Source organism: Bombus bifarius, unplaced genomic scaffold (assembly GCF_011952205.1).
Source record: "Bombus bifarius isolate JDL3187 unplaced genomic scaffold, Bbif_JDL3187 scf7180000008039, whole genome shotgun sequence".
Classification (NCBI taxonomy): Eukaryota; Metazoa; Arthropoda; class Insecta; order Hymenoptera; family Apidae; genus Bombus; species Bombus bifarius.
Window position 1 is genome coordinate 513,488 of NW_022884409.1, and position 15,350 is coordinate 528,837.

Sequence of the window (15,350 nt, forward strand, 5' to 3'; positions counted from 1 at the left end):
ATACATCCCATTCTCTTTCATGCTCTCTGCTACGAAGCTACGTAGGAGAGTTTCGATGCCCGTTCCATTTCGTTCCTACGCGTCCCCTTCTCCAGGTTTCTTGTCCACTGGGACCAAAGGGTCGTCGTCGTCGTCGACCTCTTCGTTGTCTAGTCCAAGTCCGACAAGTTTGGTCGAACGAAGTTTCCGATGGAATTTCGACGTTTCGTTAATAGGAGCCCCTGCGGACCGCGTAGTTGCTCGTCAAAGCGATCCAACTCGTAATCGAGTTTCCCATTTGCGAAGAATCCAGACGCGAGGTTGTCTCTTTTCCACAGTTGCTTTTCCGTTCTTTCGCTGGAAAACTAGAAGAACACTGTAGCTTGTGATCGGTACGTCATGGAGAATTTAACCGAACCCTACTTACGGGGTTACACGCGAATGCTCGGAGAAATTAACGAGCCAGAATGACCAGAGAGCATCAAACCGCCATATAAATGTTGGAAAGCCCTTCTCTGTTCACAGGAGTTCATCAATTATTTAACAGCGCGAAGAATAATTCGCGGCCAGCGGAATATCTCGAAAGCTAATAGAGCCATGAATCCTCGATTATTCATGCAGCGCGTCCGCGGCTAATGTCGCGCGTTCGAAAAGTTACTTCATCGAGCAAACACAGCCACCAACGCCTTCGTTAACCCCGTAACAAGAGACGGACAAGAAAAATCCAGTTTACGGGGAAATTTCCGACCGCTTTCGTCGAATGTTCCGTTAGCCCAATTCGAAACTTCTCCAATCGGGCAATCGGCTGGCTCGTACGTTCTTTCCAAGCTGCATCGAATGTTTACGCAACGAGCAACTCTGACTGAAACAAACAGGAAGTTCGCCTTTGGCTGTGGAATCAGCGTGCGCCGAGAAAGATGCATCGTTTTGGGGCCGATCGCGTTTTATCCGAGACCATCCACGGATAAAACGTGAATTTCTTTGTGTGCCGTGTATGTGCGTGCTTACGTATCTTTCTATATAGCCCTCGCACACTCTTACTTAGTTTTGAATCGCGTTGGAAGCGCGCCTCTTACGGCAAGATAAAAGAAACAAGCTAAGTGTCACGCGGTAATCCAGACTAACGTCGAGTGCCAGCTAACAAGAGCTCCAGAGCTTTCTGCTTGCATTCTCCTTCAATCTTCCGTTGGCTTCTTCCCGACCTCTCCTTCTCCGCGTCTTGGATCGTCTCGAGACGAAGAGGATCTTCTTGGAAATGCGTTTAAGATGGAAATTTTGGGAAAATTTTGTGTGACGAACGAATCGACTTCGACCGAATTTTAGTTAAAATAATCGTGTGAAACAGTGGAAAGAACGCGCATTGGCAACTGACAGAAAATTTCTCAAGGTGTTGAGAAATCAAGAGAGGGCAAAATCAAGCACGGATCCAGAAAATACCTAATTACCACGCTCGACGTCTAATATCGATAGACGCCGCGACGCTGCATTCTCACGCGCCATTAACCGACAGAAAAGTTACGATACAAGCAGCCCTCGCGCCGTAATAACTCGTCGCTCTAACGAGCCGGCACTAACGCTTAAAAAGTGCATCGCGGCGCACTTTCAAAGAGGAAAAGTTCGCTTTCTACAAAGAAGTTTGCGAGGGCGGACTAGCTAATGAAAGCAGAAGGACGAAACAGGACATCGAATGCGGTTAAAAAATTAAACGTCAACGAAAAGTACACGAAAGATGCTTCGAAGATTTTGCCTATCGTCCAGACTATTTGACTATTACTTTCCTCGAACGAGAACAGTAGAAGCGTTTCGGAGTCTTCTACAAATTAATTGCGCAAGGTACTTTCCGCTTGCTGCTGGAATTTTAATTAAATTTCAAATGTCTTGTACAGACAACTTACAGATATAAAGAGTATCTTTCGTTCTCGAAAAGATATTGGCACACCTTTATTTCATTCGTTTTCACACACGTTTCGGCATAAATCCTTATTAACCCTTGTCCGAGCGACGCAGCTCTTCCCCCGCAAAAAGGAGATCGACGAGCATGTGCCAGCCGTAGATCAAGAACCGGCGCACTACTAATACAATGTCGACGTTATATCACGACGTATAGCCGACCGTGAGCAGAAGATTACATCGCCTCGTTGTCGTCAGGCCTCGTCTCTGATACGAGCATTTTCCGCGGAATATACGTAGATACTGGGATAATGCACGACCGAAGAACAGCTTGGCTGTCAATGCAAAGGAGTATAGAACATTTTAACGTGGAATTGTTTCCTGTCTCTGGAGGATAAAAGTATTTTTACACGTCCATGATACTAAAGTAACCGATACGATCCATCGAGATCTCAGGTTTGATGGACCGAAAGCGATAGATGGTGCAAGTCGATGTTTTAAAAATTGCATTTATACAATCACGTATTTTATCTTATGAATATACGATACAGTATTTTACGAAAACTAACAGTGGCTTGACTTGCGCCACAATGACTCTCAGTTCTGCACCTTTCAAATCGCATCACGGGCCTTTTATCGCTTCCTCGAATGACCGCAAACTTTAGGAAAAATTTCTGCCAGGTTACACGATCCTTTGGAAACTCTCCGCCTTTAGGTCGTCCTATTCAACGTTTCCACGTGGATAAAGTTTATCTTGGTACGTGGTGCCGTAACGAACTGGTTAGAAATTACTACTCGGAAAGTCGCCGACGAACAATGTGCCGTTAATACTCGCCAATACCAACTCGTCGATCGGGTTCTTTGCTGCAAAGAAAAACTTGGCGACGAGCACGAAAGGGGTGGAAAATTCGCGACGAAAGTTTCAACTTTTCTTGGTTGAAGCAAGTTTCTCTTTTCGTTAATCGACGTTCGTACGACCGTTTCGAGGCTCGATCGTTTCAACGCGATATCCGTGGTGATCGGCAAGGGCGAACGCTGCCATCGGCTACCTGAAAATCACCTTTCTACTTGGGAAAATGCGCGGGAAAGTTTCGCGCTCCGGCTAATCTCGGCCTTAATTGAATTTCTCCACCGGATTCGACTCGCGTCCAGCTACTTAATACTTGTGGAATTTCTCGGCCGAAAGAACGAGTAACCAGCAGCCTAGAAAATGGAACACGAAATGGAAGAATCGGAAGAATCGGCGGAAAAGGCGAGAAGCAGTGGGGGCTTTCGATTCGCGCGATATCAGGAGAAAGACGTTAACCTCATCTTGCAGCTCGTTTAATAACAATTTCCTTTTCTTCTCTGCAACGATTCCACCCTTTAACGACGCACTTATATAGCGAATTCTTCGAAAGTTGTCCGGCGACTCCACGTCGAAGGAGGTTCTTCCATGAATTACACGTTTCACGATCTCTTCTTTGCAAGTTGGAGCGCAACACGGCTGCTAACAGCGCGGTACTTCAGTCCCAGCAGTGTTACGCGGAAACGGTGCAGTCGTTTCTACAAAAATTAAAGGCACAAAGTACTTGGGGGATATCCGCGAACGTAAAATAAATCTCCGTTGGTAAACAAGCAGCTAATCGCAAATAGACGACGGAACGCTCGTTCCTCCAGGGAAAAACTCTCGAATCTCTTTCCGTAATGGTGTACAACAATCGGTAGTTTTCTTTCCTCGGATCCGGACCTTTTAAGCGGCATTCGTCGAATGAGCGAACATCGACGGGGCATCGTTCCGTCAGAGGATCCTGATACCAAGCAACGAATACGTGAGAGACCAAGAAAATACGAAAGATATTTGAACACTTATCATAGAACACTTTATACATATATGTCGGAGATGACATTCATCCTCTCTTTTGCAATTTTTGGGAAGACCCCCAATACTTTCGTCTAGACTTTTCATGATAGCTATACTTAAATAATAAAACGTAGAAGTAGTTGTTTATGATTTAATCCGATTATGTGTGCCCGAGATCTATGACAATAAGCTTGGACTCGAAGTGACACAACGGGTCGCTGAACGTAGCCACGGTCACGGGATGGACGTTTTTACCTAACAGAGGTATGGAGTAATTATATAGCTCTTCGGGGAAAAAAGATGCAGATTATGCAGAAGGAAAGAAGAAGACCTAAGACATGTAATAGAAGAATGTGAAATAACGGGAGGACCAGAAGACATAGGAAAAACGCTGAACGAGACTGGAGAAGGTTTAGCAGAACTGAAAGCAATAATAGAAAAGAGAAGGGCAAACGACAAGGAGGAGGCACAACAAGGAGGCTAAAGACCAAAGTGATAATAGTTTTCAGTCATTGGTTGATAATTTATAGTTCCTAATGCTTAGTTTTTAGAGATACAATAAGCAAGGTAGCGCAATAGGATAGAGTGGAAAAGAGGGTTGGAAACCGAAAGTTCGTCCAAAGCCGGAAGGCACGGACTAAACAATAATATATAGCTCTTCTTAAAAATATAGTTGACCAGAGAAAAGTGTATATAAGTGCAGTTCCACTTGAACTGAGAGAGCTAGTTGAATTCTACTTGTACTGTGGACGAGTAAGTTGAGTTACACTTGAATTGTGGACAAGTAAGTTCAGTTCGACTTAGACTTTGGAAGAAAACGCATTTGCTATCCCGTTGACCGTGGATTCGCTACTGAACCTAAGATCATTGTCATTAGCATCTCGAGTATCTAATCGCCACGGTCACTTGTCAAATTCTGTAATAATCATATTGGTGCCCGTAAATATCATCTATATCGTATAACAACAATGGCTAGTCCAAATGAAGATTCGTTACACGTCCCTAACCCAAATGAGAACTCGACATATATATAGTACGTGTTGTTACGTCCGGTGATTCTTTATGTTTGAGGCGGCCACCAGCTGTACACATAGAATTAAGCGGACCGCAATAATCCTAAGGAACTGCCATAAAACGAGGCTTCTTGATTTATCGTTAAAGCCGTCAATTGGCATAAAACATCTTCGAGTCAACAGGTTCTTTGTGGTTATTGCTTCAATAGGTAGAAATTGGGGAAACGTGGCTTTTCCACCCGCAAACGACGAATGGTGGGGCGATTACCAGCAAGTAAGAGTTTTCCTTTGCAACAACATCGTCACCGGACTTCACGGGATCTACAGATCAGTCGACATCTCTTGACTGATTCATCGACATTAGAACAGTCAACATCTCTTTACCGTGTTTACACCAGTCGATCAGCACCAACGTAACTAATCTTCTTTACAAAGTTGTTGGAAATATATAATATCATAACCTGTTAAACTCAGTGTTATACTCATTGAACCAGCCCTATTATCCTAATCGAAATAGGGGATCGATCCGTTCGTGACGTCGATTATTCTAATCGCAACGGGAATTTACGACTCTCGTTGACGCGCTTCCTCGCGATCGCGTCTCTCCGCGACTGATCGAATAAACACGTGTTATATACATTATTTTGAAATATCATTGCGATGAGATGCGACTCTCGAGATTATTTATATCGATAACGTTTAAAGCTAATCTGACAATGTAGGTGAAAGTTGCAAGATATTTACTACAATTTTTATCGTAAGCTTTTGTCGCGTTGGATCAAGAGACGAATAACACATAGGGATGAAAGCCGGAAGCCTGGCGGATGGAAACATTGCAGGATTTTATCATTTATACGAGTTCCAATAGGCGATCCGACTCTTGTATCGGCCGTGTTTCACAATTGACAAGCGACAATCGTGTTTCGCGTTCACTGGTTGCGCCAAGCGTTCAATCTCGATTGCGAAAGAGCCGATTTCGCGAATTAGGGATGACACTGCTGGTGATTCGTGAGCGATCGCTACTGTGAACGGTGCAATTTCGTCGTCGCGACGTACTTTCCGCGGACGACTATCAATCGTTTTTGATCAGCGTACCGTGAGCACGACAGTGTACTTCCCGTCGCGAGCATAATTATCGAGATTGATATCCATCGAAGCTTGCCGCTTGTGTTTGACGGAGCAGCTAGGGTTGAAGGGTATGCGCGTCGAAGATGAAGGTACACGTAACCGCGATTCTAATATCGATTGCTTTGCCTTCCGGCGGATACAGCAGATTGGAAAGTATCATTACGCAAATGATGGCCTGTAGGCGGTGGAGTTGGAAATTTAAAGACCGATAAACTTGGTTGATTCGATCGAGTAAATTCTGTTGGTATGTGAACCGATTAAAGGCATAATCGCAACATCCGTGGTTTCTGATTAATATGAATGTGTGTAGCTACAGTCGGCATAAATATTCGTTTGCGTACCTATCGTACTCGGCGTGTTCGAGTACTGCAGAACTCTATTTATCTGAATCAAATTTTAGTTAATGTCCGATTAAATGAACTTTCTCTGGCAGAATCCACTTACATGTACAAACGAGAACTTGCACTATATGAACGGAACGTTGTAGTTAGCAGGCAGTATCGGAGGACTCAATTATATGAACTTTAATTATGTGGACTGTTTGTTCTCCGATAATTTCGTTTCAATTGGAGTTCTATTGTATAGATAAATCAACGAACGCGCGTATGTACGTAAAATTGAAATTAAAAGCACAGTAATTAATACATATAGCGTAACAATCAACGCCTTTCCTTTATTTCTTGTCTTGGACATCGGACAGGAAATATGTAAGCTACATACAAATACAATGTACAAAATACAAACAGATACGAGTGGATTGCGGAAAGGCCGAGTGTCAAAATCCATTAAATTTCTCCGGTAAATAGAATGCTTCCATTATCAGTTCTGATTTTCTTTTTATCATAATCATTATGTGGACATTTTTGAACGCGAGACGAATTAAGCAGCGTCGGTCCCAACGTTTTGTCGTGTTCGCCAATAGAAAGGCAGAGAATGATACGTATACCTGTTCGCAACACGGCGCTGATATCAACGTCATTCGCGGCTGGAAGCAATTAAGAGCGACAAAGTCCTGCGTCGACGATACTACCGACGACAAATTGTTCTGGCAGTGGAACGCGTGGAATAACCGGTTCTTGCTAACGAAAAGTCGTGCAACTCAAACAGAGACGAACGAACCGAACAGAACGAAATAAAACAAAATAAAAAGAGTTTGAATCGATGCGATTCAACAGACGCATATAAACGCTGAACGAAAAATAGCGAGTATACGCTATTTCGCGATTATTTACTAATCGCGAATAAAGAAAATGACGCGACAGATCGAGGTACAAAGATCGCTTTCGACGACTGAGACGTACAGCCAATCGATGCTATTGCCAATCTGTCGTATTATATGCGTAAAACGTTGAACAACTTGCCGCGTATCTCTGACGAAAGTAAGAACAATTGCACGCGTCGATTCCATGCGGACTCGAACGAGCCTGAAAATGCGGGAAAAGCGTGTTATCGTGCCGAACGAGACTAACGAACGCATCGTTTGTGCCCGCCGATTGTTTTAAACAGGCGCAATGAACCGACTGTATAGAAGAAAAAATACGATTAATTGCGCCACCAATCCGCTACAGTTTCATTCGTCCAGCCGCGTTATTGATTATCCGTTCCATAACTGAATTTATAGGGACGGAGACGGGCAAATCCACGGAGTGGAAATCTGCAACCATGTAAATCGAGTACGTCGAGAATATCCAAATTGTCCGAAATATGATGAAAATATTCCGGATGAGTTTTACTGGGTATAAACTTGAAAAACAGCGCCAGGAATATATGCTAAAACAATTACTTCGACATGGTTTATAGCACGGGTTTACGGTACGGGTAATTATTATCCCAGCTATAAAGTTTCCATGCATCTCTCATAAACCTAACAATAACACCGAGATGCGAGATCCGAGGCAGAGACTAAAACAGAAATACGTTTTGTTTCTCCTGTTTCCTCTAATCTGAACGCTTTATTTGCATGACAGGTAAAGGTTCTGCTGGATGAGACTGCGCTCATAGACAGAGAAACACGGGCATTAGGCTAGCGGCCAACGAGAACGCGAAAATCCATATGCAAACGCCGCGTAATATTCGATCGTAAATACCAGCGGCGTATAGAGCGCGTTGGCTTAATTCGCTCAGAATGTTTACGGTCACGCGATATTCGACTGGGAATCCATTTGGCCGCGGTTCTGTCTGATCGACCGAGAACTTTATGCCCTGTTGCGAATGACAAACTGCCCAATGGGAAAAAATGAACCGCCGTCGAAAGAAATATGAATGGCGCTGACCGGTCAATCGAAAACGCGTTAATGAGTCTGAAAAGCAGGATCACGTGGACGCATCGTCGATGTGTTTTATGCAGCCTGCTGAAACGTGGGAAACACGAAAGAAAAAAAAGAACGAATGGACGCGTAGCACGTTGATCGTGTATTCGATGGTGGCGCCCGAGGCGATACATTCTACGTGATTATTCGTGAAAAACATACATGGCCGTTAAAATTGTTCCTTTCGGGATACAATATTTACGGGCTCATTTATTCATACGTTTTCCCCATTCCTATATTTTCCGCCGATTTACGTTCCAAGATCGATCGTGTCCGATAATATCACACAATAAGTTTAATTATTCTGTGCAAATGTAGTATCGTGGACAAATGGCCTAAGAAATATCGGGTGAACCATAAACAATATCGCGAGAAAGCCTAAGTGCTGACAGGTCCATCAATGTGTCGTCGGTTCTTCGATCGAATAGTCACGTGGAAAAAAGACCTACGTCACTATGGCCACGGACGGTTGCGGAAAAATTGAGAAAGACAAAGAGATGCTTAAGGGAGAAAGACGAATTAACAGTCAGTGGTGAGTTGAGAAGTCAGAGTGTTGTCAGCGTCGTCAAAGAGAGTGTGGTCAGCGTTGTGAGAGACTGTGGTCCGCGTGAAAGAGAGCGTTGGAACCGTGGTGACGAGTGTCGTAAATTAACCATTTAATTGTCTTAGTTATACTGTATTTAGTTCACGTTAAATAACCATCGTTTCCCGTTTAATTCATTTTAAATAAATAAATAATAAAATCCCACACAGAGACCGCATTCTAGGATGTTGAGATTTAGGTAGCTCGAACGCAACACAAATAGCGTACAGAAAGTTCACTCTTAGGGGTCTAAAGGACTGAAAAAATTTGCCAGGGACGGGCAATCCGTTTCACAGACCAGGAGGCTGTACCTCAACGCGAGATTTTAATGGAATCGTTAATTCAATCGACCTCGAAGAGCCTTGGTCAATATTTACTGGCGCCGACCGGATATATCAATCCCTTTCTCTGTCCACGACGATTTCCCTTCTTCTTCGTCCCTTTCGCCCTTGTTGCAACGTCCCGCCCGTTTTCTTGTCAACACCTAGGTAAACTCGCGTTCCTTCATTCGTCTGCTGTCTTTTCCTCGGAAATTTCGCGACAATCGATCATCGACGACCGAGAGACTCGTGCAAAAAGAAAACATAGAAATAGTCCAGTTCCGCAGCCACCGTCGACCATTTTCGTGCGCGACCTCGATGGTCATTCGTGTTTTGCATACAGATCCAGCGGTGTAAAAAGTAAGAGGGAAAGACAGAGCGATACAAGCGACTGGGGACAATGTTTTCCCTAAAGAACACTCTGAATTCTGTCTCTTTGTTGAGATCGGTATCCATTTTGCAGGAGGCGGTATCCAAGGGCGGAAAGCGTTCGTTCTACCGCGATAACGCTGTCATCTTCCTTTATTTCGCGCGGCATTTTTTCTCTGTCTTGCTGGGTAAAGCAATAGAATATTTCGCTCGCGCTATTTATGCTCGCTGCACAATACACCGCTGCACAATCACACCCAGAGGTATTCTTTTGTCTCGATTTCTTGAACCTCGTGTAAAGGCTTCTTTCGCGTGATCCGACAGAGCGAAGGACACTTGCATCGTCCTCCGAGTGGAAGAGCGCATTTGCAGAAGGATAACTAAAAGACGTCTTACACTTCGAATGACAGTGACACGAAGAACGCGAAATCTTTTTTGTAACAAACTCGTAAACACGTCCTTGACCTCTAAATTTATCTTGGACGCGCTGCAAAAAAGAACATCGCGCGATTTTAACCGGGAGGAGTCCATTGGAAGTGTAAATCGGTGGAAAAAGGAAACAAATCGCGCGAGTACAGACTGGCAGCCGCGTAAATCAGACACCGACACGAATCGCTTCGGTTTAACGAATTTATTTCTAGCGGACGTGCAGGGGCGCGGCGAACGGAAGCTTATTCAAGGATTCGACGTTAAGCCGATTCGAGGACTCGTAATCTGACCAGCATCTCGGCCGCACCAACCCAACCGATCCGATCTAATTTTCGAACGTGTCTTCTCGTCCTCGTAATCCTGGATCCAGACCGATTATACACTCGGTACAAATTTATCGTTACAAACGGCAACGACGACGACGATTGCGACGATTACAAGGAAGTGTTTCGATACCAGGCTGACTGAACGGATAACGAGGCTTCTTGTACAACACTGGCTAAACCCGCGTATCCATGAGCCGTAGGAATGTGGGTCAGGTACGCAAACTTCATACAATCGAACTCCCGCCGTTGCTTTCCTTCCGCCAATGTAAATATCAGCTCCATAACGGAGCTGGAAACTTTCGCATTAGCCCAGCCCAGCCCAGTTTGATCTTCCCGGGCTAACCGTTCGTTTATTTTCTTTGCCGATTCCCTGATTTCGTAATGGTTTGTTTTCCAGCTCTTGAATATATACGCGGTATATACGTAGTTGAAAAAAGGAAGAGTAATGTTCCAACATTGTATTCGAACGTGTTCCTTGTTAGCGTTTTTTCACTGGAGAATGTAAAATATCGTGCAAAGTGTTAGAAAAAATTGGTAAATCCTGATTCGTGCACGAGACGTGTCAGTGACAAGCAGCTTAAAAAGCTCGGAGTGGCTTGAGAATATAAATCCAAGCTCGCCGATGAAAAAATTTTAATTACAATACTGTTGTTTATTCGAGGCAAACAGGATGTATGCTTTATATATCGGCCTTTATATCTTTCAGTTGCTACGAATTCAGCAGTTTTACTCGATATTTGCTAACCCGTAGGAATATAAACTTCGAATTCGCGTTATCGCGGCGCAAAAATAAACACTATGGCGGAGATAAAAGAACCACGCGAGTGGAAATGAAAATTTTCCAGCGGTGCTCGCCCGTTTTCGCGTATCCGTCAATGCTTTGCAATTAATCGATCGTACGAGTTTCGAACGTTCCGCCTCGATGGCCGTTCTTTCGGCTCTGCCTTTCTTTGATTTCTTCCTGCTCGCTCATTGCTATTCGCATCGACGCCCGGCGAGAAAACTTTGCTTCGAGACTTACGGTTTCGTTGCTTATCTCGAGCTCACGGCTCATCGAACTTGCTCCCTCAGAAATACTCCTCGTTCCCCGATTCACCCCTTTCGTTTGTTCTTCGCGAATCAATTTGGATACAAATGAAAACGAGGAAGAAACCGGTGGGACGAAACTTTCGCAAGAACCGAGAGAAAATCTACACTGTCGTCTGGCGAAGTTTTAATTAAAAATTTCAGTCGATCGTTTTTCAAAGATGAATCGCTACCCGTCGGCCGCGAATATTCCGCGATATTCTGTGCAGCCTACGTGGAGGCTGCGCCACGGCCGGAAATTGCGATTTCATCATCCAATCCATGCAACGAGCGACACCGTTCCTCGTTTATCTAAGAACCGTTCCGCTTTGGCTTTGCATACGCGCCATTCCATATTCCCTGTCAGCCGCGATGAACGCCATCGACTTATCTTCTGATAATTTGCCTTCTACATCTGCACGAAGATGAAACAAGGAATTCCGAGAATTTCGCTTTACTCCACGATCCAGTTCAATTGTAGTTTTCTGCGCCCTCAACGACTACGATCGAACACACCCTGCGATTTCTCCTTGTACTCGAGAAAGATGGAGAAATTGTACAAAACACGAACATGACGTTTAAACGTTGAAAATAAACGTAGAAACGTACGAAGTATGTAAAGGTGGTAGTGGAAAGCAATCAACTTTTCGAATGGAATCGATCCATTTCTGGTGGAAAGATGCGAACAGAGAGTCGATACGCCGTGTTAACCGGGCTAAGACAGGCAGTTCGATTCGAAGTTTCGAAGAAAGTTTCGAACGGAATCTGGAAAGCCGCGAAAGTTGAAAAGGTCGAAAAGCGGAGTTGATCGCGCGAGGATCGATGTGCAGAGCAAGGATCCGGGAAACCGGTCGGAAGACAATGGCGCTAGGAAAACAATGGGGTGCTTTCGGTAAGCTCCTCTCTGCCTCTGTCGGCGTATCGTCTGCGAGGGTCATTCACCGTGGCCAGTTTAACGCGCGGTTAATCGCATGCAATTAACTCGTTACTTGACCTTTTAATCAAATTTTACCATGGCCTGCCTCGATTTTCCAATTTCCTCGTCTCTCTAGCAACCCCTTCTTTACTATCTCTTCACGAAGTCGAAGCTCTGCACTCGCGCGAATACCTCCGCTCTTGGAATCTTTGTAATATCTGTCGAACGTGAAATTCCAATTACATTTTTCGGCAACCCGGGCTGGATCACCGAAGGAACCGATCACATAAGATACCCACGGGGTATCCGTGATATTGAAATTCGTGAACGGAATATTTGCACGATCTAGTCGATATTTTGCGGTTTTCATAATACTCGTTCTCCGAGAAATTTCCAAGCTTCGTTACACCGCTGTTCGAACAACCGTGCAACTTTCCACCGAGACTGACAGATTTAATAAGGAACGAGTCGGTCGGTGACTCGAGAGAGAAGCAGATCTCGTCGAGGAATAAATCAAAGTCGCGAACAAAGTACGAAAGGATACGAAACGAGATCGTTGAGCCGATCTCGCGTGATGGATACAGCCTGGGTGCTGCGTGATCCGTATATCTTCGAACGAGAGAAACTTCCGGTTCCGTTGAGTGCGAAGATTTAACAAGTTCTCGAGTAGCCTCGGCGATGAACACACCTGGTTCTTTGGTCAGGAGTGAATCGTTACGAGCAGATTTAATTTATGGCTGGCAACTTTCCTGCCTTTGCTCCGGTGTCACCTACATCAAGAAAGGAAAGGGGAAAAAGAGGGAGGAGGGGGAGAAAGGCTGGGGGCGAACGTCGAATAAAAGTAATTACGGGACATTCTTTCCTTTCCAGGCGAGGATTTTCATTAGTTTCAAGGCGATCCTTTTTCCAAGAAGATTTCGAAAATCGTTTTATTTTCTCTGACTTTCACCATGAATTCCTCTTCCATCCTCCTCCTGCTCTGTTGCTTTAATACTCGTTGATAAGGGAAAAAAGGAAGAAGCAGGGCCAAAGTTTCACGGGATAAAGTAGGTTTTAAAATAACTGCATTTCGTTAGAAGGTTATCAAATTGCCACTTATTAAGCGAGAGCACAGTGGGAGGAGCTTCGAGTTAATTTAATGGCACTCGGACAAATCCCTGGCGCGATTATCCGGTGATTACGAATTTCCTTAGAAATTCGGTTGTAATGCGATTTCTCTTGTACGAGCCAACTTATATTCGGCTGCGCGAAAACCGTTGCCGCCGCGAGCCCGGGACGAATGGCCTGATTATCCCAGGCTCGTCACTAAGGATAAATCAAATTCAAAGTTTCACGAACACGGCCGGGCAACTTTTAACTGGCTTCGAAAGCGGAACGGCAGAAAGGGGGGAAAAATAAAATACAGAGAGAAAGAACGGAAGAGAAACGGCGGAAAGCAGAGGAGACAGGCATCGGGAGTCTAGTCGATTCGAAAGATTTAATGCAACATCGTCGATACGTTCGTAAATCTTGACCGTGTAACGGGAAAAACTCTGCAACGACTTCTACTGCTCCTGACTTACGATCGAGCCCCTCGTGGATCCTTGATCCTCGACGCGCTATCTCTCGACGAGAAACAGAATAAACGGCAACAAGATACGTCACTCGCGATTCGTTCACTGTTCGCACAATCCGACAACTTTATTACTATCGTACTCTGCAACTGTCACGATCAATTATCATCAGGTTGTTGGCCGCTTGTCACGATCACGATTCGTTCAATTCTTCTCACACGACACGCACGTCGGTACCGATAATTTCGATCGATCTGCCGATGTCGCGTTTACCGGCTAATGCAATTTTCTGTTCGCGCGCATCCTCGCTCGACCGTACGATCGCCGACTAATTAATCAAAAATTCCCCAAGCGTCGATTAATCTCGATCGAAACGGTATCACCTTCTTCCCGTCTCGATATCGTTCGACCTTGCCCTATCAACGACCATCGAGACCGCTTCAAACTTTTCAAGTGGAACAAGATTCTTTTTCAAATTCTGTTTACCCTAGAAGACTGGACATTGTTTTCAGTTCGCTTTACCCGAGCTACTAGACGTTGGATACTTGTGTTCAATTCCCAACGAGGCTGACTCTTTAAAAGATTGACTCTCACTCTAGAAAATTATGCGTTTAATTTCAATGCGAGCCTCTCATCGCGAGGACACGATACCTGCGAGCCAAGAGACACCAGCGTCGCGGCGAACTTACGTTCTTTCCAATTAGTTTAACACTCGCTCTTGCTCGCGCACCACTTGCTCCAGCTTCGTCGATTAATCTTTTCAATCGGTGACACGGAAAGAATCACCTCTGACACGGATTCAAACGTGACTGGAAAAGAGAAAAAAAAGAAGAAAAAATAATTGCCAGCTCGTCTACGATCGTGTTCTTTTCACGCGTACTTCGCCGCAACCTTGCGCCATGCACGTCGATCGATTAATTACACCAGGTTATCGGATTCTAGATTAGAGCGCAAATGTCAATTCGGATACTGTCCTTAACCCTTGCGTTCTACTATCAACGAACAAAATCAAGCAGAATCGAATTCCAATATGGCCAATAATCACGTTGGTGTCATCGCGCGGTCGTCGTTTGAGAGAGCAAGATCGACCTTCCACTGAATACCAACGATACCAAAATTCACGAACCTCGATTTTACAGCCCGTCCTTCTTTTTCTACTTCTTTTGGACTTATCGACACACTTTTTACGGTTCGAGGAGGATCGTTCGATCGAGAAAGGATCGATGAAATATATAGACAAGAGTCGAGGTGCGATCGCGTGCTACGTTCCCGAAGAGAAACGATTCGGTGGATCGATCGATGGATCGCGATCTACGAGCGCCTTGGAAGGTCGCGTGACGCGTTCGCCGGGTCGCGGGTTGTACGTGGTCAGTTCAGCGTCGTGGAGCGCACTGAATCTAACAGCCCCACCCGCTACGAGGAAACTCGACGCCGGGCGTCGCGTAGATTCATCCCCATCGGTTGCCCGGAGCAACGCCGGCGTACGAGGGAAGCGACGCGACGCAAGCGTCCCAGACAACCCCGAAAGGCCCCAGACGACGCGCCGCAACCGGTGCGTACCGAACCACCGCCGGAGAAATCTTCGTCGCGTTCTTCCTTTCATCTTTTTGCGATTCTTCTGCAGCCA

At 45.0% G+C, this 15,350-nt stretch overlaps 1 protein-coding gene across 4 annotated transcripts in view; it reads right to left on the minus strand.

Annotated features, from left to right (window-relative positions):
* LOC117207611 overlaps positions 1 to 15,122 on the minus strand; it is a 121,219-nt gene extending 106,097 nt beyond the window's left edge. For 3 of the 4 annotated variants that reach the window (XM_033447987.1, XM_033447988.1, XM_033447985.1), the window contains exon 1: positions 13,733 to 14,279. The gene's annotated coding sequence lies outside the window, so the exon portion shown is untranslated. Of the gene's footprint in view, positions 1 to 13,732; positions 14,280 to 14,849 lie in introns of those variants that run through there. The other variant, XM_033447986.1, reaches the window with a different exon arrangement.
* Between the last annotated feature and the right edge of the window lie 228 nt (positions 15,123 to 15,350).